The sequence below is a fragment of the Callorhinus ursinus genome, unplaced genomic scaffold (genome assembly GCF_003265705.2).
Source record: "Callorhinus ursinus isolate GAN/ISIS: 27379988/994484 unplaced genomic scaffold, GSC_fseal_2.0 scaffold22, whole genome shotgun sequence".
In the NCBI taxonomy this organism is placed as follows: domain Eukaryota; kingdom Metazoa; phylum Chordata; class Mammalia; order Carnivora; family Otariidae; genus Callorhinus; species Callorhinus ursinus.
In genome coordinates this window covers 14,342,455-14,367,906 of record NW_027397084.1, presented here as the reverse complement: position 1 = coordinate 14,367,906, position 25,452 = coordinate 14,342,455, and the positions used below count along the sequence as shown (strand labels likewise).

General features: G+C 39.3%; 1 protein-coding gene across 1 annotated transcript in view; it reads left to right on the top strand.

Annotated features, from left to right (window-relative positions):
• COL21A1 (collagen type XXI alpha 1 chain) overlaps positions 1-25,452 on the top strand; it is a 380,703-nt gene that overhangs the window by 22,320 nt on the left and 332,931 nt on the right. Inside the window, exon 2 of the mRNA XM_073905127.1 lies at positions 20,807-21,061. The gene's annotated coding sequence lies outside the window, so the exon portion shown is untranslated. The remainder of the gene's footprint in view (positions 1-20,806; positions 21,062-25,452) is intronic.

The following is a 25,452-nucleotide window of genomic DNA, read 5'->3' as shown; positions in this document are numbered from 1 at the left end:
AGTGAAAATGGCGGCCTCCCAATCTCCGCCCGGAGGAGCCGAGAACTCGGGGCCCCGCTCCTCAGTGCACCCCCAGAAAAAAGCAGTCACTCCCGTCTCCCTGGTCTCCGGCCGCACTCCCTGCTCACCCGGCCTGTGACCGAGCGTTTCTATCTCTGGCACCCGACCCCGTGTGGAGTCTCCAAACCCAGCAGATCCCTGCGGTGCGTTCCCGTGCCGCTCCTCCCGGGGGAGGAAGGGGAGTCTCCCCGGATCTGCCGCCTGTTGGGTCCCTGCTGGAGGAGCCGTGGCCCGACTGGGCTGCGGATCACAGTTTATGGCAACCCCGAGCTGAGAGCCCATGCTTCGGCTCCGTCTCTGCAGCCGGCTTCCCCGCTCCGATACCTGGGAGCTCTGCTGCACTCAGGCACCCCCGGTCTTTCTGTGACCCCGAGGGTCCTGAGACCACACTGTCCCGCGAGGATTCCACCCCCCGCTTAGCCACTGGAGCGACGTTCCTCAGCGGAGCCGACTTCTAAAAGTTCCGATTTTGTGCTCCGTGGCTCTATCACTTGCCAGAAGCGGCCGACGGAGGCCCCCTCCCCTGCCGTCTATCCTCCCGAATATCGCCTCGGATTCACTTCTCCGCACGTCCTACCTTCCAGTAAGTGGTCGCTTCTCTGTTCAGAGAGTTGTTGCTACTCTCTTCTTCGATCTCCTGTTGAGTTCGTAGGTGTTCAGAATGGTTTGATCCCTATCCAGCTGAATTCCTGAGACCAGAGGAAATCCAGGTCTACTACTCCTCCACCATCTTGTTTCGCCTCCTATAGATTCTTTCTTTAAGAACAGAAAGCTAGGTATCAGCCCAACGAAAACCTCTAATTGTTTAGAAATTGGGCAACATATTTCTTTTTAAAAAATTTTTTGGGGGGCAACATATTTCCAATTAGCTCATGAGTTGAAGAAATCAGAATAAAAATTAGAAAATATTCTAATTGAAGTGAAGTGAATGATAACAAAAATAGGGCATATCAAAACATGCCAAATGCAGCTAAAATAGTGCTTAGATTTATAGCTTTAAATAAAATATTAGAAAAAAAAGAAAGGTTGAAAATGAACAATCTAAGCTTCTGTTTATCAAAAATATTTGGGGGCGCCTGGGTGGCTCAGTTGGTTAAGCGACTGCCTTCGGCTCAGGTCATGATCCTGGAGTCCCGGGATTGAGTCCCGCATCGGGCTCCCTGCTCAGCGGGGAGTCTGCTTCTCCTGCTGACCCTCTTCCCTCTCGTGCTCTCTGTCTCTCACTCTCTCTCTCTCAAATAAATAAATTAAAAATCTTAAAGAAAAAATTTGGTGAAGAACTACAAATTAAACCCAAAGAAAGTAAAAGTAACAAAATCATAAAGATAAAAGTAGAATCAGTAAAATATAAAGCAGTTGTAAACAGAGAAAATCAACAAAATTAAAAGTTGTTTCTCTGAAAAGATTAATAAAATGGATGAACACTGATGCATGACTGATCAAGGAAAAAAGAGAAAGGAAGGAAGGAAGGGAAGAAACACAATTTACCAAAACTGCCCCCAAAGAAATGGCCAATCTGGATAATCCTACGTATATTAAAGTAGTTAAATCTGTAATATAAAATATTCCCACAAAGAAAACTCCAGGTCTAGAGAGCTTTGCTGATGAATTCTTCAAAAAGAAATCATACCAATCTTAAGCATAATTTTTTAGAAAACAGAGGAAGAGGGAATACTTTCCAACTTATGAGGCTAATATAACAATGAGGCCAAAATCTGACAGAAGAAATAAAAGAAAGGAAAATTATAGGCCCATTTAGCTCAGAAATATAGAGAAAAAGAATCTTAAACAGAATATTAGCAAATGGGACATAATGCATTATGATTAAGTGGTGTGTATTCTAGGAGAGAGAGAGAAAGGCTGTTTTACTATTCAAAAGTATGAATCAGTATAATCTACTACATTCACAACTAAAAGAAGAAAAAATGCATGAACATCTTAATAAATGTAGAAAAATCATATGATAAAATTCAATACCTGTTCACATTAAAGATTCTTAGCAAGCCTAGAATAAAACCTGAAACTTACATGTCTACAAGAACCCAACAGCAAGTATCTTATTTAATGGTGGGATAGTGAATGCTTTCCTCTAGAAGTTAGGAACAAGAAAGAGATGACCTCTATTTCCACTGCCATTCAACATTGTTTTTTAGGTTTTATCCAGGGAAAAAGGTGAGAAAAGGAAGTAAAAGATAAAAATTGGAAAGCAAGAAATAACATTCGTATCATTCATATATAACGAGATTGTTTGCATAGAAAATTCAAAAGAGTGTATACATTGTTAGATTTAATCAACACATTTAGCATGTTTGTTGCGTTGCATTTCTATGTACTAGAAACAAACAAAAGGAAAAATGAAATATTAAATAAAAGTATCTTTTAAAATAGCATCAAAAACATTAAGTACTTAGGAGTAATCCTAATGAAAGATGTGCAAGATCTCCACAATAAAAACTACCAAACACCGCTGAGAAAAATTCAAGAAAGTCGTATGTAAGTGGGGAGATCTACCATGCTCATACATTAAGGTAAACATGGCTATTCTGCCAGTTCTCCTCAACTCATCTAGAGATTCAGTGCAATCATATTAAAAATCCCAACAAAGGTGTTTTTTTTTTCCTTTTGGTAGAAATGTACAAGTTCCATTTAACATTTAGATGGAAATGCAATAGACCTAGAATCCTAAGACAATTTAAAGAACAGAATTGGAGGACTTGTACACTACCAAATTTTAAAACTTATGAAACTATAAAACTATCATAATTAATTCAGTATGGTACTAACAAAGGATAATCAAATATACCAGGGGAAAACACAGAGACTATTAGAACGTCCAGAAACACACCCTTGTCTACAGGTCAACTGGTTTATAATAAAGGTACCTCTGCAACTTATTGGGGAAATGACAGTCTTTTCAATAAATAGTCATGAAGCAATTGGATATATATGCAGAAAAAAAACTTGCCTCGTAGTTCATTCCATACACACACAAAAATGTATTTGAAATGAATCACAAACTAAAACATGAAAAGTAAAACAATAAAGCTCTCAGAAAAACAAAACAAAACAAAACATAGAAAGATATCTCTTTACCAAGTGCAAGAACTCACAAAACTACCTGATAGTGATGGAAGTTGGAGAGCGTCTTAGTCCCCTTTAGGGGATTAAGTAGGGGCAAGGGGATCCTTTGGAACGCTAGAATGTTCCTTCCAGCTCTGGATCTGGTGGTTATGAGCAGTCATGCATGTGTAAAATGCGTCATGCTCTACATTTAGATTAGGGCACTTTATTCAATAGAAAGTAGAAATAAAATTAATAAATGCATCAAAAAAGAAACCCCAATGGAAATGAGAACACATTTTGATATTTGTTCTCCCCTTTCCACCTCCCACTCCTATGCCCCAGCCCCAGGTGGACCTTGTCAGTTCCTTTTCTCCATATTGACCAAACCACCTTTTTTTAAAAAAGATTTTATTTATTTATTTGAGAGAGAGAGAGAGCACATGAGAGGGGGGAGGGCCGGAGGGAGAAGCAGACTCCCTGCTCAGCAGGGATCCCGATGCGGGACTCGATCCTGGGACTCCAGGATCATGACCTGAGCCAAAGGCAGTCGCTTAACCAACTGAGCCACCCAGGCGCCCTGACCAATACACTTAAAAAACATTTAGAGTACTGGGGGGCCTGGGTGGCTCAGTCAGTTGAGTATCTGACTCGACTTCAGCTTAGGTCATGATCTTAGGGTCATGAGATCGAGCCCTGCCTTCAGCTCTGCCACTGAGTGTGGAGCCTGTTTAAGGATTCTCTCTCCCTCTCCCTCTGTCCCTCCCCCTGCTCACATGACTGTGTACACAAGTGCGCTCTCTCAAAAAAATTAATTAATTAAAAGAAGCATTTAAAGTACTAAATCTAAGTTTCTGTGAGACTTTGTCTATATTTTAACTGTAAATGAACGCAAAAATGTTCTCAGGGGGCAACTGGGTAGCTCAGTCGTTAAGTGTCTGCCTTCGGCTCAGGTCATGATCCCAGGGTCCTGGGATCGAGCCCCACATCGGGCTCCCTGCTCCGCGGGAAGCCTGCTTCTCCCTCTCCCACTCCCCCTGCTTGGGTTCCCTCTCTCGCTGTGTTTCTCTCTGATAAATAAATAAAATCTTAAAAAAAAAGTTCTCAGATAATCTAGTGACTTGGCAAAAGCTCAAAATTATATCAACACTGATGAGGGAGCTCCTTGAGTAAAATATTGACATCAAACCACAGCAAAACCACTTGGGAGTGTAATCACTGTCACATATTCTGGGAGTAACACAGGCACTATACTTGGGCCCAGGGAAATTTATAAAAATGCAATGCAGCTTCTTTCTCCAATGGGCTCACTCTAATAAGAATAACTTAAGGTTTATATAGCTCTTCTTATGTGGAAGGAATTATTCTCAGTGCTTTACCTGCAGATTCATTTATTTCATTTCCTCAAGAATCCACACTCCTCTGGAAGCCTGGTCTGTAGGAGGTGGTCTCTAGGTCCATATTTAATCTCTAAAATAGAATGGGTATTCCCGAACCAGGCATCCTGTCCGCCCCAGGTTTAGAAGTCATGTTTTATCTTAGATGAAGCAGTTTCTCATTCTAGAACCTCAGCTCTGTAGCACACAAGGAGGGCTAACTCACAAATTTTCCTTAGAGAATTTCTGGGGGAGGCTGGAAATCGAATCTTCCTCCTTCCAGCACACCAGCACCAGCACCACTGACAGCATTTGCAAAATTCCCGGTAATTAGATTGATTTGTCAACACTGCAGATTAAAGGAGTATTTTAAACTTGATTTTATTTTGCTCCATATACTTTGTTTATTTCTTTATCAGTGCTCTGGTTTAATTTCTTTTTTGTTTTTTCAATTTTACACAGGCCTTTTCCTTAAAGAGTCTGAGAGGTACCCCCAAATGAGAGCTTTTTGCTCATCTCTGATTTTTAAAAATTGAGTTATATTTGACATACAACATTGTGTAAGTCGGAGGTGTATTACCTATAGATTTGACACATTTATGTTGCAATATGATTCCAAGTGTAGCATTACCTAACATGTCTATCACGTCATACAATTATTGTTTCTTCTAGTGTTGAGAAAAATTAAGACCTGGTATTGTAGCAAGTCAAATGCGTGTAGTACAGTTGTGCTGTCTGTGGTAACCGTACTGCATATTAGGTTTCCAAGGCTTATTTATCTGCTAGTTGCCTCTTTGATTTTTTTTTTTTTTTTTTTTTTTTTGCTACAGAGTTTTTTCTTTACATTTTTGATAACAGGGTTTCTCAGCCTCAGCACTATCAGCATTGTGGGCAATATAGCTCTTTGTTGTGGGGCCGTCTTGTCCTGTGCATGGCAGCATCCGTGGCTTCCACCCACACCCCCAACTGTGACCCCAAAATTGTCTCCAGACAGTGCCAGATGGGGAAGGGAGAATCAGCCTAGATCGAACCACCACTTTAGTCCATGGTTTACAACAGCAAGAAAGCCAAGTACAGTTAGTTAGAAAGTTCCGGATACTGCATGTCTAAGTGGACACCTGTAAGCTCCTCTCCGTGGCTTGTTGCAAGTTCTCAAGGCCCAGACTCAGGTAGCTTCTGGTCCAGGGGCTGACCCATTGTCTGCAGAAAATTTTTGTTGGAGAAATGATAAAAGTCAATGATGACTCCATAAAAGTTCTTCTTAATGCTATGAATTTGAGGCAACTGGATGTCAAATAGCCAAATACTGTGCCTGGCTTGTTTAATTTTATACGAAATTGGTTGCCTTGCGTTCAGGCGGTTGTATAGTCGTTCATTCTTTGACTCAACAAACGCTTATTGTGATCTTGCTATGTGTAGGAAGCCTGGCCCCAGGGTTCATGGCGTGGGCACTGGTGCTGGGTTGCCTGGGTCCCTCCCTGTCACTGCTCCTTGTTGGTTTTGTGACCCCAGGCACGTTTACGGGTCTCTTTGTGCTGTACTGCATACCAAATGGAATTATCACAGGGCTTCAGCTACTTTATACATGTGAAGTGTGTACACTCTTCCCAGACACCTAGTGAGTGTTATATGTGTTTGCTACTATTACTCCTCCCTGGAAAAATAAAAATGATAAAGTAAAACATGTGCATCAGAATTGCTCTCATTTGGAGCAGACTATAATATGTGTTATCAGAGAGGTTCAAACTAAGTGTGAGAGAGAAGCAAGATCACATCCAGTGGAGGGTGGAGAAAATGGAAATGGGGGCGCCTGGGTGGCTTAGTTGGTTAAGCGACGCCTTCGGCTCAGGTCATGATCCTGGAGTCCCAGGATAGAGTCCCGCATCGGGCTCCCTGCTGAGCAGGGAGTCTGCTTCTCCCTCTGACCCTCTCATGCTCTCTCTCTCTCTCTCTCATTCTCTCTCTCTCAAATAAATAAATAAAATCTTAAAAAAAAAAGAAAGAAAATAGAAATGGCCTCATGACAGAGAAGACATTTGAGCTGGGTCTTCAAAAATGGGCGAGTAGAATAGAGTGTTAAGCAAGAGGGGCCTTCAGTAGGAGGCAATAGCAGAACAAAGTTGTGGGGACACATGAAGGGAATCCTGGTAGTGTGATTGAGCTGGCACTTGGGGAGGTGGCGGGAAATAATTCTGGTAACACAGGGTAGGGCCTGACTGAAGGGCTTTGTATGAGATTCAATCTGCTCCTCATGGTACAACTGAAGAGTCTGAAACTCAAGGGGACCTGGGTTTCAGGTCCCACTTTCATTACTTAGTAGCTATGTTGTAGGCATGTCATGAAACTTCTCCAAGCCTCAGATTCTAACCTCAAAATGGGAAGAATAATGCCTTCCTTGCAGAATTATTGTGAGAATTAGCATAAGTAATGAAGGGCTTAGCACAGTGCCTGTAAACAGCATTAATTATAATTGTTGTGAAAGAATTGGAAAAGAAAAGAAAGAGGGAAATTCCAGAAGTATACAGGAGGAGACAATGCTGGTTGACTTACAATGGGTCCCTTACAAGCTTTGTCAGTGACAGAGCCAGGTGATGATGGCTAGAACACAAGGCTGGATGACACTTACTTTTTTTTTCTTTCTTTTTTTTTTATTATTATGTTATGTCAATCACCATACATTACATCATTAGTTTGTGATGTAGTGTTCCATGACTCACTATTTGCGTATAACACCCAGTGCTCCACGCAGAACGTGCCCTCTTCAATACCCACCACCGGGCTAACCCATCCTCCCACCCCCCCGCCCTAGAACCCTCAGTTTGTTTTTCAGAGTCCATCGTCTCTCATGGTTCATCTCCCCCTCCGATTTCCCCCCTTCATTCTTCCCCTCCTGCTATCATCTTCTTCTTCTTCTTTTTTTTTTTTTTTACATATAATGTATTATTTGTTTCAGAGGTACAGGTCTGTGATTCAACAGTCTTACACAATTCACAGCGCTCACCATAGCACATACCCTCCCCAATGTCCATCACCCAGCCACCCCATCCCTCCCACCCCCCACCACTCCAGCAACCCTCAGTTTGTTTCCTGAGATTAAGAATTCCTCATATCAGTGAGGTCATATGATACATGTCTTTCTCTGATTGACTTATTTCGCTTAAACAAAGCATTTTGAGGGACTTCCCTGTGCTAGGCAGCACCGCATACAGCGATAAAGTAAGTAGGGTCAACTGCTGCCCTCAAGGAAACCACATTTCAGTAGGGGAGACCAGATAATTTAAAAATGGTGGCAGCCTGATGTTGTCGGCCATTCCGCGTCTCCGTGGGAGTGCCATGGTGGGTATGGACACAAGAAGTGGGAGTAGGGCGAGGGGAAGGGCTGGGATGTGGGCAAAAACTATGCACCCTTGAGCCGACTTTTAAATAGAACTTGTATAATGCTCTACTGTCATATAGCACAGTCACTAGTGTTGGGGGGGTCCATAAAAAAACATACTAGCAACAACACATAATTAAAAGAAATTGAAATATTTCCTGCTATCTCTCCCAAAAGATTAAGTTATTTTGGTTTTGTTTGAAGAAAGCAAACAGGAATACGAGGGTTGAGGAATTTGTGGTACTTTCATAAAGCACGAGAAAACTTCTTGAAACTTCTTTTTCTTCGTCTTATTCACATCCAAGTTCTTTACTACTGCAGCTGCCTCAAAGTCTTCTCTCACTCCAGACTCATCTCCCAAATTGGCTCCTCTAAACCCAATTGATGCAGACTCTCTCTTCCCTCCCTCATCTACCCTGGTTTAACTATCATGTAAGTTGATTTCACCTTCCAAGAATCTTTCAATTGCTATTAGCTCTCCCACTCTCCAGATTCTGTGCAATCAACAGCTCAGAGCTCATCCATCCAGTCAACATCTTTCCTACTTGGAAATGTGGGATAAGGAGAGCAGAAGAATGATCTAGATTCCTCCTTAGCGACTGACACAGGGAAAGAGCCTACAAATAATGGTTTTTGATCCTATTTTAGAGAATGATTAGGAGTGAATCTCGAAAGAGAGAAATTTGGCTGAATTTCCCACATTAGCTAACTTTTTTGTGATGTGTATACACAGGGCAAGGGAGCTGCCTGCCTTGGTTTGAACTGGAAGATCATACTGACACTTTGGTCTATGGTTACATTGACAATGCCTTCCTGTCAGAGACCCCCACAAATCCACCCGTAGCAGGAGAAAGTTTGGGCTTATCAATTTGTTCCAGTGAGGGCAACCTCATTCCTCAGGGAATTGTGGGTTGTCTCAGTAAGGAGGCGTTAGAAAGGACTTATGACTTATGACTGGATTTGGGCTTGTGTTGGGTGATTTTGGTGAGGGTCCAAGGAAGCAGGGTTTTATTCTGGATTAGATGCTGTCAGGAAGCAGAGGTAATTCTATGATTAGGTATAATTCCTGTCTAGAAGGCACAGAAACAACTGCTCCATGCTTTGGTCACTTACCCAACTAACCCCTGGCTGAGCAAAGCCATCATCTGAAAACATCAGGGAGAAGAGTCTCTCAACTAATTTTTTGGAGGTCCTTTTAGATAATCCTCATTTCAACCCTTGTCCTGTAAACAGAAAGTTAAGAAAGTTAAGTGGTGCTATTTTCTTGGCCTAATGAGACTCACCACACAATGAAGTATCTAGTTTTTTATGGAGTGTCTTTCCTATTTTGAATTTTTAAGAGCATTTGCAGAAAGTGATAAATTGTCTTCCTGGGCCTGGCCACAGTTTGCCTCCAGACACAATTTCATGGCTTACTGGGTAAATTTGTGGTCGGCTGGAAAGTAAATGAATTGCTTGAGCGGGGGCTCATTTTTCAGGGCTTGTCCCTTTATGGAGGCTGTGTGACTTCACTTCTCTGTCACCTTGAGCACTCTGACCTAACTCAGCACTACACAGAGTTCATTTTCATCTGTCATCTCAGCCCATCTCTCTTTGGGTCAAATACTTATTTGTGAAATTTTCCTTCTGCTCCTACTTTGTGGATGATATGGATGGATCCTTTAAACACCAAGACTGTCAACTCGATTCTCCTCAGCCTATAGTCATCCTTTAACAAAAATACACATTATGCTTTCCACAAATAGACTTTAATTGGGTGGTGTGCACCGCATGGCTCTTGCCCTCCTCTTGAACTCAACGTCCAGCGTGCCTTGTGTGTCTCTGCCAAGGTTACTTTGCACAGCTCTGCTATTCTGTGATTCTGGCTGTCGGAGGAAAATGGTTCTTGAGGAGGTCTCGGGTCATCTGTCACCTCATCTCCCCGGAGGATTTTTAGCCCAGACACTGTCCTCTCAAGAGTTCAAAAGCTTCCCTGGACTCATGGGTGCACTTACAAGGCAGAGGGTAATGGAGTCTTTTAAACTTTTGTATATGCTTTTAACATTTGAAGGATACCGAATACTTTTGCATCTTTTAAATAACAGGCTAAGAAACTTTAATAATTCTCTCATCGTTAGCCTTTTTACCAATAAATCTATCCCATGTGACACCAGATGATTCTCTCTGGCCTCTTAGTGAGATTCCTTTCTGAAACTGTAAGGGTCGCAATCGCAAGCAGGTCCTTGATGACTAACACTGCAGGTCAGAGATGCTTGACACACACATCCTTGGCTTTCTAGGGCCCTTTGGGGTTTGTTAACTAAAGCCGGAGCTTCTCTGGCATGCAGCTTTTAGGGGGAAATCGCCAAGAGCTTGCCGGCACCAGAAATAGGAGGGGGTCTGAGTTTGCAGCATGAAGATGAAAGACTGAACATGCAAAGGGACAATATTCAGAGTACATATAGAGGTAGAACTTTGACCCCCAATCTACAGTGACCTCCAGGAGGCCAGCTGACGACTTGAATGTCCCCTCTGGTGCAGGACTACGTTCGGTTTACCATCATTTCCATCTGTAACTGTCAAGCCAGCCACGGCTAAGGGAGAACGTTCTCCTCCAAGGCTTTATGGAAGGGACGGTTCTAGCAGAGGCTTCTGTGAATGTGGGCATGCTCTGTTCTGGGAGTGGGCTGCGAAAAGCCCCTCACTGAGCCTCAAAAGAGAGGCTTTTAGACTACAGTACTCCCTTAAAAATAACTCCCTTATATTATCCAGCAGAGTCAATCTAAAAAAGTAATAATGCTAACTAACCACGACTCCATTACACTGGGTAAATGTTTTAGTAACTAAAGAGAACCTGGGAGCAGGGAACTCATACAGGATCAGCAGTCTGGACAAAAGTTTTGCAGTGTGGTGACATACAAGGGGTGGGAAGGGCGCTCAAGTAAATATTTTTGGATTACTTATCTGAACTGACCTAGATAAGGACAGGTCTTCCTCCTGAAGAGAGGACTCCCACTTCTCTTCCTTTCTCCCTCTGCCTCAGCTGTGTCCCTCACCACTGACCCTTCCATATATAGGGTTCAGGTGTGTGTGCGCCAACAGGGGCCAGAACCGTCGGGTTACGTAGCTGTGAGGTTTTCTTCTCGTCCTCACCTCCTGCCCAGGAAATATGTGTGGTAAGTTAAAGAGAAGTGAAAACCCCAGGCAAATGACAAAGCAGGCATGTTTGTCTTTGGTGTTTTCCAGCCTCTGGGTGCCCTTAGCCTGGTGCTGGTGCCCCCAGGGGAGAACTTCACTCTACCCAGGACTGTCTGTCATTGTGACCTGTTTCCTCCCTCCCAAAAAGGAACAGACTGTGTCCAGTATTATCAGAACTCTGTTTCCCCATTTCTAAAGTAGCAAGTGGTTAGGCTTATGACTAGTGGGTGTTAGATTCCCTATTTGACTTTTGTTACCCAAATCAAACGCATTCTAACATGACATAGAAATAGCACTCTAATGGTGGCTCTCTAATGTCATGGTGCGTAGGATGGACTGGGCATGACCAACTGCTAGGCAGAGAGATCAGCCAGGTCCCTCTGGGGAGGGAGGTGATTCCCAACCAGCTTTGCACCTTGGACCAGTTACTTCTCAGGGCCTCAGTTTTCTCATCTTTAAATCTGGTGAAATCATAGTAATATGTAATATTTGTCTAACACTCTTTGTCAGGCACTGTCATAAGCATGTCATATCTATTAACTTACTGAAACCTCACAACAAATTTAGCTTCAGGCTCATTCAAATTTCTCCAAGATGTGCGTGCGCACACGTGTGTATGTATATGTTTTAATCTGGAAAATATAATTTTAACAACTCTAAGAGTTGATGTAAGTATTCAAGTAAAAACAAATGGAATCTGCCCTGCACATAGTGAATCTGCGTGTGATAAATGGTTGTAAGGAGTTCTGTGATGTTCACTGTTCTTTGCTGGATTTATGGTAAATGGAAAATCTACTCTCTCACTTGAGAAATACATCAAAGGAGCCTAATTTTTTTCCTTCATGAATTAACAAACTTTCCCCACACTGTTAAACTATCACCTATGTCAGTGTATGAGATTTGGGGTCTTGCTCCTTCAAGTAATGATTTAAATCTCCTTCCCTAAAGCAACACGGAAAAACTAAGCTATTCGCGTAATGTAATGGAAATATGTAAAATAGTTACATCATGTTTCTGAAGATGTAAGTACCACGTGGACAGGGATTTTGTCTGTTTCTTTTTCCCATTGTTGTATTCCCAGTGTTTAGAATAGTGCCTGGCACATTGTAGACAATGAATACTTATTAAATGAATGAATGAATGAATGAACAGGACAGCAAATATGAATGAATACCCCTTTATCCTTATAGAATTGCTCTAAGCAGAGCTGTAAGAAGCTTAGGTTTGTTGTTATTGGTGGTGTTGTTTTTAATCAAATGAAATAATGCAAATGATGAATGAATGCTCTTTATCAAATGAATGGCCATTAAAGAATTTTGATAACTATAAAGCAGTTTTCAGAAGTAGAGCATATATACACTTTTATTTCCTGCAGGGTAAGTGGTTGGGAAAGAAGAGTTTCTTTAGGAAACAATATCAGGCTTTCTAAGTTTGTTCGAAGTTTATTTAAAGAAAATGCATGTAAGCAATAACTAGAGCACTGTATTCTATTTGAAAATTGAAAAGGGTCCAAGAAGTAAAATGTGAGGAAAATCTGCCTTCTCTGATAGTTTGCTGAGTGTGTGGCAGATGTGTATGTAATTCAGCATAATTGTTTTTCCACCAAAAGCCAATACTAATCTTTTAACAGCTTCTTACCACATTAGACTCGGTCTTTCACTTTCTATCAATTCCATCTGAAGAGTCAATTCTGTCTGTTTGGAAAATAAAGCAGAGCGCCATTCCCCCAGATGTTGCAGGGAAGTGCAGGGAGCTAGTTGGATCACTGTCCTCTACTCCTAACTCGATGTGTTGAGTGTTATCCTAGCAACTAGCTAAAGCCCAAGACAGCCTTACACGACCTCTGACTATTGGGTCTCTACTCCCTGTTCAGAGTTCATTTATTAAAACCTTGTTGTCAGCGTAAGTTGAGGAGATCTAGCTCTCTGCAGACACCTCTACGATGTTCAGTAGCCTTTTAATAGAAGTATGAATTGTAGATTTTCATGCTGATAATATACGACCGGTGATGAAGTTGTTTTTTTGCCCATATCCATTTGTAATTTTAAAATATGATTTATTTAGAAATGAAATATTTCAAGCAAAGTATATTAAGTTCTCTTGGCTGAGGAGAACTATAGTCTGGTGTTACATTTGCTAAACCCCCTCCCCCTGCAATTTATACCTCCCTACTTTATCCTTATTTCTATGACTTCTGCATGGTTCTTTATTTGTTTTAAGAATTAGTTGTCACTTTAAACCCCCAAGATCAAATGGTTTTTGGGTCACTGCCCACAAGTTCACTCTGCGCGGGTGCTACTCTAGATCATCAGCAATTTAAATAACTTAGTATCTATACTTTTCCCAAAGATATACTTTAAGATCTTTTCAGGAAACCTGGCCTATTTTAAATGATATTAAGGGGAATTTTATGAGTGTTCTGGCCTAGGGATATTTCTCTCTTTGATTTATTTAACTATTTATTATAGCCTGAGATTGGGAATTGTGAGAATATTAGCAAAGAAAAGAGTGGAGACCAAAAGGAATATTCTCAGAGTGCCTGGGTGGCTCAGTTGGTTAAGCGTCTGCCTTCGGCTCAGGTCATGATCCCAGGGTCCTGGGATGGAGTCCGGCGTTGGGCTCCCTGCTCAGTTTGGAGCCTGCTTCTTCCTTTGCCTCTGCTATTCCCCCTGCTTGTGCTCTCCCTCTCTGTCAAATAAATTTTTTAAAAAATCTTAAAAAAAAAAAAGGAATATTCTCTGGTTGAAGGTCCTCCTGATTTACCCTCTGCTTATGTTAGGCTGCAGTCTACTGAAAGGATCAGAAAACCTAGACCCAACTCTCTTGAACAGTAAGGGATTCATTAATTCAAATTGCAGGATGTCTTGTGGAAAGGCAGGTTTCAGGCATAATCTGTTACACTCTGTCTTTGCTTCTGTGTGAACCCCTTGGCCCTACCACCCTCTGAAGGTTGGCTTTATCTTTGAGCTGGTAATGAGAAGTGACAACAATCCTCAGTATCACCTCCAGACACGACAGTGTTCCCAGAGAAAGTAGGGTCTTTTTATTTTTTTCCTTTCTGCATGTCTTTTTAAGAGCATATCTTTCCCAGGGCGCCTGGGTGGCTCAGTTGTTAAGCATCTGCCTTTGGCTCAGGTCCTGATCTCAGGGTCCTGGGATCGAGCCCCACCATCAAACCCCACATTGAGCCCCACGTTGGGCTCCCTGCTCGGGGGGAAGCCTGCTTCTCCCTCTCCCACTCCCTCTGCTTGTGTTCCCTCTCTCTCTGTGTCTCTCTCTGTCAAATAATAAATAAAAATCTTAAAAAAAAAAGAGCATATCTTTCCCATGTGACCCCTAGTAGACCTCTTTTGGTGAGTGAGTGGCCAAAATTGCATCACAGGACTAGTCCTAAACCAACCGATAGAAAGGGAGATGGATTGCGGTGGAAGAGGTTGGTGAAGCCTTTGGCTTTTTGGAGGAAGCAAGTTATTCAGATGTAATCAGAGTTTAGTGTAGGCAACCAAGAGCTACAACTGTGCCCTTGGAGGACAATATAAAACGGGGTTCTTGACTTGTTCTAGGTGTTTGTGTATGGGTCCAAAAGGCACAAAGCAGTCTCTTAAATATTTGAAGTAAAGAGGAATTAGGCAAGACTCTGAAGCACCGGGATTACAGAGCTGAAGTAGATTTATATATTTGGTCATGCCATCCAGGAGAGAGTTCTAACTAAAGTTTGATAAGCCCACCCATCTTCTAGTTAGCAGACCAGTAAATAAGACAAGCAGGGGAAAACTTTGGTGGTTAGGGGGTGTTAATGACATTAGTGCAAATAGAACTTCTGAGCTAGTGAAAGATTTCATCTACTTGTTTAATTGCCATTCCTCACCATTTAAAAATACTGTTAAATATCCCCTTGCAAATTGTCCTGTTCTAAGTAGTGAGGTAGGTCAGTAAAAAACAAAACAAAACAGAAAAAACTCTGATAGAATAAAAAATGCACTTCTAGTTTGCCTTTGATTAAGGCCAAGTAGGCTGGTGAGGTGGGCTAGGGGGATGGCATGTTTGGGTAGGGGCTCATAATTCCGCGGGTCATGGTGATTACAAGTAATGGGTCTCTTAAAGTCTTCTCCTCTAAACTGCCATTAGAGAAATCACCTCCTAAGTGCTGAACTACTTGATATGTTTTTTATCGTATCCCTATGATTCATTGCATGTGATTAATATATACTTTTTCCCCCAAATTTTATTCTTAATTCTCATTTCAAAAATCTCTTTTAGATTCTTTGTTTATTTTCATTTTATTTCATTTATTTCATTTTATATTTGGGAAACATATGAGGTAAGTCTCATAACTGATAGTGAAAACTAATTGTATTAAACTTTCCTGTTCATGAGGGCCTTTTTTGGAAAGAGCAAAGAAACTGAGAGGGCTTTGGTGAAATTCAATTGAACAAAGGCCCAAATATGGAAAATGAGTACTCTCTGAGGTAGCTTCTTAAAATTAAAAAAAAAAAAAGGTGGTGGTGGGGGGAAGAGGATAGCTTTGCAATTGACCAGTTCTAAAAAGGCCAAAAAATAAAGTGTCTTTTCTTTTGTATGAGCATCTGGCAAAATTTTACTAATTTCTTTCAGGTAGGGAGGCCTGCCAACATGAAGAAAAGAACAACTTAAATTTTCTTCTGCATTTTGTAACTAATGTTATTTGGCATCCTTGTAATTTGGCAGCAGGCTGTGTGTGAATCACAGATTACTGAAGGGAGTGATTGGTGTAAGTCTTACTCAACAGAGAGTAATTGTACAACTTGTGAAAACTCACTGGTTCAAAGCCCCTGCAAACTAAAACTTTACCTAAGGCTTCTTCATTAGTTGTTTAGTTTTAGTTTTTTTTTTTTTTTTCTGTGCATGTCTTCTATAATATGTCTCAAAAACCCTAAAATGGACCCCTCCAAATGACTCAAAATCTGGAAAATATGCTTTCCTGGCCAATTCTGGTTTGCCTCAGTAGGGTTTTGAAGACTTTCTATGCTAAGTGCAAACATTCATATACCAAATTCCATGGGGCCTTCATCATTTTTAAAGTGAAAAGAATCTGGTTTTGGTTTCTTTAATCTTTTACGGCCAAATTGGGTCCAGAAGATGAAACTGTGGACCTACACTTTCCAACTAAACAAAGCATTGCTAATAGACAGGAAATGTGTGGAGATCCTGTGCAATCAAATCTCCCAAGAATGCTTTCTGTTAGTTTTGAAACAAAGACACCTATTTAATACGCGAGAGAAACACTGCCCTCTAGTCTTAAAACCACTGAGAGCAGGAAATAATCTCAGAGGTTTAAAGTCTGGCGTTATTTGAAATCTACTTGGAACAGGAGACCCGAATGGAAGATGCAATGGCCCCCCCTTGCCTGTGATCATGGCTACTTTTATGAATGCTACTCAGGTGAGTGAAGAAGCTCTTTTCATGTGGCCCATTTCAAGGCTTTGCCATTTTATGTGCATATTTATTATTTTCTCCAAAATAAGGGTTCTTCAGTTGTGATATGTAGATATCCAGAAGATCTATGGATGAGCTTCAGGAAGTCTGTGAACTCTCTGGAAACTCAAGTTCACTTTTCTTGGTAGAGAGATCTTAATTTGCATCAGATTCAAAGGAGTCACTGATCACCCTCAAAAGTTAATTACCACTTCTTAAAGACTTTTATTCAAGATATTTTGAGCCTGTATTTTAAGATTTCTCTTCCCTTGTGTAGAGTTGAATACTGAATAGCAGCTAGAATTAAGTGAATTCTGACTGTATAAGTATACTTTTATATTTCTCTTATAGAAACTTATATTTTAATCTAAGTTCTATACATGTTCAGAGTCAAATGGTTCCACAATATTTATTATAAAAATATAGGACACCTCATCCAATTTCTGCTTCACATAGGCAACCATTTCAACTTCATTAGCTATTTCTTTTGGAGTTTGCCTCCATATTTCTAAAGAACATAACTATATTGAGAGTTTTGGTTTTTGAAGTGTTAGCTATTTGCTATTAATTCCCATTTACAGGAGAGGATGTAGCCCCCCTAGCACCCTCTCAAATAGGCCGAGGACATCGCGGGGGATACACACGCAAGCATATATGCTTTCACACAACTTTCCCTCCTCCACTCCTCCCATATATTTATATAATAATAGTTAGTTCAGTATTCATTGCTTATATGATTTTTCTCATGTAAAATTTATTCACAGCTAAGTCACATAATGTGCTATGATTACATTTCTTCTTTTGTATAACTTTGGTTTCTCTTGGAGCTAATAATTTTTTTTAAATTGAAGTATGATATGTCAATAGACTATTATATTGGTTTCACGTGTACAACATAGCAATTCGACATTTCTATACACTACTCAGTGCTCACCACCTAAATATAGCCACCATCTGTCACCATACATTATTACTGGAGTGTCAAGTATACTCCCTAGGCTGTACTTTTCATCTCTGTGACTCATTTATTTTATAACTGGAAATTTGTACCTCTTAATCACTTTATCTATTTTGCCCCTCCCCTCTGGAAACCACCAGTTTGTTCTCTGTATTTAAGAGTTGTTTTTTGTTTTGTTGTTTGTTTTGTTTTTGGATTCTACATGATAATATTTGTAGTATTTTTCTAGTGTTCTAGAAAAACACCCCCAAAATCATTTTTTTGCCATGTTTTTTCTTATTTATTCACAGACTCTCCTTCAGAAGCATAGATCTTCTCTTACAATGTCCTTACCTATCAGGCTGTCCCTCATTATCACCATTTCTTGGAGGATAGCTCCTGGCATCTTCTGTCCCTATGGCTGTTCTCTGGGCCTGTAGCCCTTGGGTTTGCTTTCAGCATCACCATGGACTCTTTCATCTTTCTTCTGGTTGGATCAGCTGCTTGATGGATTTACATTTTTCTTTTTCTTGGTTTGTTCCCTCATTTTCTTAGAACATATTCTTTGATAACTTCCCAAGAAAAGTTGCATGAATAATAAATGTTTTGAGAGCTTACATGTTCCAAAATGTCTTCATATTACCCTCACAACTGATTGATAGCTTGGCTTATTATAGAATTACAGGTTGGAAATTATTTTCTCTCAGAATTTTTTGAAAATATCTAAACAGTAGTGTTTTATTGGAAAAAATTAGTTTGATGGATATAAGATTATTGTGTAAAACAAGTGTTCCCATAGTACATTTTTATAGGTAAAATTTAGTGATGTCTTGGTAAAATAACATACAAAATATCATTAGCAAAATCATTTTTCTAGTTTTAGGCAGCAAAACAAAAAGTGATTTAAAATGTGTAGGTTCCTGTACCCCCATAAATATTATTAAATGTTAACTTCTCCTAAGTAACAATTTTATTCAAATGTCACAGGGCTTAGTGTATACATGGTAATTTATAAATACTGTTTTAAAACAGTTTTCTCTAGTATAATTAACAAATGTCAAAATAATGAGAATAACTGATCTTCTATGCAGTGTACTGAAATCATAGGATACCTTCTTTTGGTAAGAATGTACAGAACACAAATGTAACGTTTTAATAGTGTTCCTAAAGGCACATGATAAAATGTTCCTTAAAAGCAAACCATATCCCATTTGACCATTCATAGGTATTCAGTGGTAAAGACACAGTGTTAGTGAGAAACTTGATTATTTTGAAGGAGTATACCTTCAAAACTAATATTTTTAACTTATTTTTCCCTGCTCTGACCAAATATTAAACAAAAATCTCACCTCATCCTTAAATTAATTTTTTTCAATCTCTATACCTCCCCTTGATGAAAGTGAAAATATAAATAAACCAACGCCCCCTGCTGTCTTTACTCCATTTGTTTTTTTAAATATATCAATTTTGATTTTGAATCAGTAGAAATGTTGAGAAAAAGCACACACTTTGAACAACTCCCTTATTAATGTACTATAGTAAGACATTACAAAGGGGAAAATGAAGATTAAGGCCACGCTTTGCACAAAATGAGTAAGAATAAGTAGCTTTGACCCTTGCCACCCATGGATCATCAGCATGATCCTGCATTGATTTCCAGTACATTCTTGTACATCATATGGAGAAAAGTGTTACTCAAAATGAAGGGAATGACAACGGGTGACCATGGATGAGATGATCTAAATACAGCACAACTATCATTACTAACCACATTCTATCAGAAAACTATTCCCAAAGGAAATGGTTGAAGTTAGGACGACCTGGCCAGAATGAGGGCTCCATTTGGCCACACTACAGGAGAATTCTGGGTCTGGAATCTCAAAGTCTCATCCCAGATGAACCTGATGTCTGTAGCTGGAGGTTGAGCTCGTTTTTTTTTGTTTTTGTTTTTTTTTTAATAGAGTGCTCTCATGTGGGGGAAGGGTGGGGAAAGAGGCAGAGGAAGAGGGAGAGAGACTCTTAGGCAGGCTCCATGCCCAGTGCAGAGCCCGACTCCATCTCAGGACTCTGAGATCATGACCTGAGCTGAAATCAAGAGTAGAGCCTTAACTGACTGAGCCACCCAGGCGCCCCGAGGCTGATCTTTAAAATGGCTTTTGAACAGATCTAATTAAGGTTTTTAAAATTGTCTTTAAAAAGAGAGAACATTATTTTCAAATTTAGAAAAAAATAATCTTACTGACTCTGATTTTGTAGGTAAGAATCTTAACTTAAAATCCAACAGCTGGAGCTTATAGACTCTTTTTCTCTATAACATAGTATAACCAAGATTAACTTTCTAGGGATAAACATTTTAGAAGACTACAAATAAAAATGGCTTATAATGAGTTCACTGTAATTACTTTAACTTTTAGTTCCTTGGCATCAGAATCTAAAGGACTTTAAAAAATTACCTGCTAGAAGTCTCTCGTTTTTTTCTTTTTAAAAAATTTTTTTATTTAAAATCAATTAGCCAACATATAGTATATCAGTAGTTTCCAACGTAGTGTTTAATACTTTATCAATTGCATATAACATCCTCTCGTTTTTTTCTAAAAACTCTTTAAGTATGACCATGTATCTCACTATATTGTTTTCCACTGTTTTACTTGGGAAAGAGATAAATGATAGGTAAATTATCTGTATTGAATGGTAGCAGCAAACTGGTTTTAGGTGATGTGCTCAGATGTATACAGCAAGAATAATGAAGTAAGAGACTTGAAGTGGGACTGCACGCTGAATAATATGCTCATTGTTGGCTCCATCAGCTCATCTTTCTGTATCAGTATATAGGAGTCCTACCGCTCAAGAGCATCTTAGGTAAAAATGAATTTTTCCTTGATATAAATCAATAGTCCTATTCAATGATTAGCTAATTAGGCCTGTTAAGCTCAAAGAAATTTATTATTAATGATACTTGCTAAGCAGTCATTTAAAACCGATTCCAAGGTTCATGGTTAAAAAGGAAAGAAAATGAAAATAAATAAAAGCACACATAAAAGCCACAACAATGACAAATAATGTTACAGTACTTTTTGGGAAAAGTTACAACACAGCTAAAGATAAAACCAAGATAACATTCCATAGGACCTTAGGGTGGGCATTCTTCCAACAATCTCAGAAAAACATACAACCAAGTTCCCGCTCTGGTGTGTTTTCTTACGCACGTGCTCACACACACTGCCATTGACATGTCTGCCCTGCATCCACATCCATGCTTGCATGCATGTAGTTCATGTGTATTCATCCCTTGCATGTGACAAGCATTTCCAGCCAGGTGTGGTCTTTATTCACATCCTTTCTTTTCACTTTTCTGTCGTTTTCAAGTGAACGTTTTCATAAAGGAAGTCCAGGGTTACCCTTCAAGCTCTGCAGGTGAGTGACAAGTGCTGCCCTCAGCCACAGTCATTGTGTTCTGGAGTCTTCATGCCCACAAAGCCCCATGGAGAGAGATGAAGTCCAACCCCTTGCCATTAACTTACATCTATCAACTGGATCCTACCACAAAAATTGGGATGCTAGACTTGAGAGAGCACAGTGTGATTTTTAACTCTTCACTATCTTCATCTGATTCTGATTCAGGTAAGTGATAAACCTTTATAAACAGTGACAAAGGTTCATCAACAATCTACTTCTTCAACTGCTGTCGTTTTGTCTGAGGGAGGTTATTAGGTTTTGCAATGATAGGTAAAATAATTCATCTGAATGTGGATCATCTTTGTAAACTTAGCTTCTAAGGATTTAAGTTCATGCTCAAAAATTGAAGTAGAGTAAAAACAACACTGCACTGTGTTCTCTGTGATATGACCACTTATTCAAACCACTTTTATCATGCAGAGATCTTTCAAACGGTCATTGATGAATGTAAGAGATACCAAAACAAACTCTGTGGTTGATTGCTCACCATGTCTTGGTGTAACCACTGCTATAAATCACAGTTTGACTCTCTCTCTTTAATCTTAACCCTTAGAGCATCAGTTTGGACAGTTTTTTAAAATTTTCTCTCTTCTCCAACTCAAAATAATTTTACATGGATCAGTCAAGAAGAGGCTATCTTTGAATGTGGATTTTCAGTCATTACCATGAACTCAGAAAGCATTTTCATTGGATTCGATTAGGAAGAGTTGCCAATCCAAAATAGCCAAGAATTTCTGGATTAGTAAATTGAACAGGCTGCTTGAATATCTTTAATGACATTTGGTCAATCAGCAAACAAGACAGAGTAGATGTCAACTGATAGAGCCACAGACCACACCCAGCATCATGACCCATGGTCACCTCTTCACAGTATTTTAAATAACAACATTATTGAGGTATAATTCATACACCATAAAATTAATCCATTTAAAACACACAGTCAAGTGGTTTTTAGTATATTCACAGAGTTGTGCAATCATGACCACTATCTAAATCCTGAATATTTTCATTATCCTCAAAAGAAACCTTGGGTTACTTGGGTGGCTCAGTTGCTTAAGTTTCAGCTCAGGTCATGATCTCAGGGTCGTGGGATCAAGCCCCGCAGCAAGCATGGAGTCTGCTTCTCCCTCTCCCTCTGTCCCTCCCTTCACTTGCTCGCTCTGTCTCTCCTCTCTCTCTCTCTCTCAAATAAATAAATAAATAAATAAATAAATAAATAAATAAATAAATAAAATCTTAAAAAAAAAGGAAACCTTGAACCATTTGTAGTCATCTCCCATTCCCCAACTCCCTAGCAACCACTAATCATCTTTATGTTTGTATGCATTTGCCTATTCTGGACATTTCACGTAAATGGAATCATATAATATGTGCTCTTTGTGACTGGCTTCTTTCACTTAGCATAATGTTTTTAAAGGTTCATTCATGTTGTAAGTATCAATACTTCTTTCCTTTTTACGGCTAAATAATATCCCATTGTAAGGATATAACAATTTTGCTTATTCGTTTACCAGTTAATGAACCTTTGGATTATTTCCACTTTTTGGCTATTACAAATAATGCTGCTATAGACATTTGCATATACATTTTTTTGTGGCTATAAGTCTTCAGTTCTCTTGTGTATAGACCTTGGAGTAGGATTGTGGGTCATATGGTAACTCTATTTTTAACAGCTTGAGGAACTACCAAACTCTTTTCCAAAGGGGCTACCCTATTTTACAACCCTGCCAGTGATGTATGAGGGTTCCAATTTTACCATAGCCTTGAGAACACTTGTTATTATCTGTTTTTTTTTTTTTATTATAGCCATCCTCGTGGATGTGAAGTGGTATCTTAGTGTCGTTTTGATTTGCATCCCCTGATGACTAATGATGTTGGACATCTTTTCATGTGCTTATTGGCAACTTGTGTTTGTTTGTTTGTTTGTTTGTTTGTTTTTTGAGAAATGCCTATTTAAAATTTTTTGCTGATATTTTAATTGGGTTATTTGGATTTTTATTGTTGAATTATAAAAATTCTTTTAATATCTTGGAAAAAAGTCTCTTACTAGTTATATGATGTCACATACTTTCTCCCATTTTTTGAGTTGTTTCCATGGAATTTTGAAGGCACTTTTTCATCGTCTTGTGAGGTCAGGTTTGCTGCTGAGTGCTCCAGTACCATTAGAATTCTTGGTCCTTTTTACATGACCTATTCTCTCTCTCTCTCTCTCTCTCTCTCTCTCTCAGCTTTTAGGACTCTCATTTTGTCTCTAGTATATACTAATTTCTGGATATTGTACTTAATGATAGTAATAAAAAATCCATTGTGTTTGGAATAAATATTTTATTATAGTAATTTCCAAATATAATAAAAAGTAAAGAGAATACTGTAATGAATACTTGGACACAATCTTGTTTAATCATATAGATTAAACAATTATAAATATTTTCCAGCTTTACATCATCCATCTCTTTCTATCTTTTTAATTTTTTTGCTAGAATACCTTAAAGATAGTACAAGACATCTATCATTTCACCCATAAATCTTTCAATACACATCTCTAAGAGATAAGTTTTTTAAACATACTTATGATGTCATTATTACCTCTGTAAAAATAACTAATACCTTAATATTATCTAATTTTCCATTCATAGTCACATTTCTTCCATTGCTCAAAAATGTTACTTATAACTAGATAACATAGTTTATTCAATCATTCTCCTATTGATAGACATCTGGATTGTTTTCAGTATTTTGTTATTACAAATAACTCTATAATAAATGTCCTTGTGCATATGTCATTTGGCATATTTGCAAGTATCTCTTTTGGATAGAGTCCTAGAGTGGGATTGCTTGGTCTAATGGTAAATGCATATATATTTTATATGATATAGCCCAATATCTTTACATGAGTGTTGTGTAATTTTGGATTCCCCTAGTGCAAACATTAATCTGGAAACACATGTCCTTTAGTCCTGGGAAATTTATTGAATTCTTTTCTTTTTTATTATTTCTTTTATCTTACTTTCCAGAATTCCCAGAATTGGGGTATTTTCCCTTTTATTCTAATCATTCAATTTTGTTATCTTTTGTCTCCTATTTCCCATCTCTTTGACTTTCCCTTATATTTTTCTGGGAGAATTTTTTCTACTTTATCTTCAAACTTGTCTAATAGATTCTAATTCCAGCCGTCATATTTTAATTTTCAAGAGAATTTGGTTTTGTTTCCTAACTCCTCTCCTTTATAGCCTTTTGTTCTTCTTTTTCAACTTATTTTCATTCAATCGTGGATTCAACAAATTTTGAGCACCAATTATTATGTCACAGGTATTTTCTCTAGGCTCTGCATAATTTGCAATGAATAAACAGATAAAATCTCTGTCCTCAAGGAGCTCACACCCAGAAACATATTGAATGTGTCAGGTAGGTAGTGAGAAGTCCATGAAAAAAACAAAACAGAGGAAAGGGAGGCTGAGAGTGCCTGGAAGAGGGGCTGCGGGGTTATGTCAGGGAGTCAGGAAAGGCTTCAATGATGAGGTGATATTTTTGAACAGACTAGAAAGAAGTGAGAGAGTAAGATGTGACATGGGGAAGAGCTTTTCAGGCAGAGGAAACTGAAAGTACATAGGTCTTGAGGCAGGGACATGGAAAGTTTAAGGAACACCAAGAGGATCAGTGTGTCTGGAGCAAGGGGGAGAGGGTCCAGACATAAGTCAGAGAGGGTTTAGGGGTGAAGATCACAGAGGATTTTGAGCAGAGGGAAGTTATGATCTGACTTACACTTTTAAAATAGCACTCTGGCTGCCTTGTAGAGAATGGACAACAGGACGGCCATAGTGGAAAAAGGAGTAGTTGTGAGGCTATTGCAATAATATAGGTGAGAGGTAATGGTGACTCGGACCCGAGTAATAGAGTAAGAAGTAGCCAGGTTCTGAACAAGAGTTCAGAATTGAGGGTTCAAGAATGAATCCTAGGTTTTAGGACCAAGTACAGAAAAAGTGTTGTTGCCATTTACGATGATGAAGATAATATAAGAAGAGCCAGGCTGGGAGGAAATTTAAAAATTTGATTTTAATCATATTCAGTTTGAGATACAAATTAGAGATCCAAGTTCATTTATCTAGAAGGCAGTTGGATGTATGAGTATATAAATTAGTAGTGCAATGTCCCATGGCATTTAAAGAGAAGGGAAGAAAAGAGCTCCAAAGACTGAGTCTTGGTCTACTCCAACATTTAGAGATTGGGGAGGTGAAGAGGAACCAGCACAGGAGGCTGGTAATGCTTGGTTGGCCAGGCAGGAGGAAAACTGAGAGTGTTTCTGGCGGAAAGGAGGAGTTAAGTATGTCAAATGCTGCTACAAGAGAAGGCTTTTCTTTTTGGGGGCCAGGAAGTGATGGGAATTTTCAGAAAAGAAGTTGAGGATGGAGGAGTTTTGCTTTTGATTGAGCTGGTATTTGATTCTATATTCTAGAGGTCACCGTAGACACTTAGGGCTTAGGAAGAGTGCAGTTGGGCCAATTTAAGGGAGTACAGAACCATTGGGTGGAGATTCCAGTCTTGTTTTTCTCAGTCAC